Here is a 1,051-nt window from a genome sequence, read left to right on the forward strand (position 1 = left end):
AAAACCTCTCAAAAAAAAAAAAAAACCAAACTGTGGAAAATCAATTGGCTATATATTAATTTTTTTCCTGTTTATTCTATTCAATTGGACTGTCGTTTGTCTGTGTTTGTGCCAGTACCATGCTGTTTTAGTGATGAAGGCTTTACAATCCATTTAGGAATCAGGAAGATGCTTCTAACTTTATTCCTTTTGTACACAATTGGCCTGATTGTATGGTCTTTTGTAATTATTTCTGTGTTGAATATTGCTGTTTTTTTGGTAAGAATTGGAATGAATTTGTAGATCACTGGTGTATACGTATAGCACTTATATTGATTCTTCAAATTTATGGAAAGGACTGTCTTCCTTGGTTTTGCATATTTTTCAAGTAACTTGTTCAGCTTTTATAATTTTGTTCATAGAGGTCTTTCACTTTCTTGGTGAGATTTCTTCCAAATAGTTTTTGTGGTTATTGTGAATGGGATTGCCTTCTTCATTTTTTTCTCATTTATTCATGGTGTAGAAAAATGCTACAGAAATTTTTAATTACCCAAGGACTTATATACTTGCTAGAGAGAGTGATAGAGAGATGGAGATTCAGGAAGGGAGAGAAAACACCCCAAAATTAGGCATAAAATGCCATTATGGGCTATAAACCTACCTGGGAACTATCTTCTGTACTAAACTGACATAGCCAGCATACTCAGGGGATGCCGCAATCCCTTTCCTCCAATCACCTTCCCATCAGGATTTTGGACACATGCACACATGCACACACTCAATGTGTTTCCCAAGCCCACAGGGCCTTGGACTCCAACCACAGGTAATTATGTGGCATCTGGCTCCCTATACATAATATTTAAACCCTGTGCTATGGGTATAGCCTACTACAGATTTTTAAATGCTGGATTTGTATCCTGCAACTTTCCTACATTTGTTTATTTCTTCTAATAGTTATTTGGTGGATTCTTTAGGTTTTCCTATTTATTGGATTGTAAAAAAAAATAGATAAATGCATCATGGTTTTTCTGATGAACCATTATATAATCAAGTCAGCCACAAATAGGGACAA

At 35.1% G+C, this 1,051-nt stretch overlaps 1 pseudogene; it reads right to left on the reverse strand.

Annotated features, from left to right (window-relative positions):
• Nucleotides 1–1,051, reverse strand: part of LOC102469030 (akirin-1 pseudogene) — an 8,231-nt pseudogene that overhangs the window by 6,209 nt on the left and 971 nt on the right.

Source organism: Tupaia chinensis, unplaced genomic scaffold (assembly GCF_000334495.1).
Source record: "Tupaia chinensis unplaced genomic scaffold, TupChi_1.0 Scaffold000378_1, whole genome shotgun sequence".
Taxonomy (NCBI): Eukaryota; Metazoa; Chordata; class Mammalia; order Scandentia; family Tupaiidae; genus Tupaia; species Tupaia belangeri.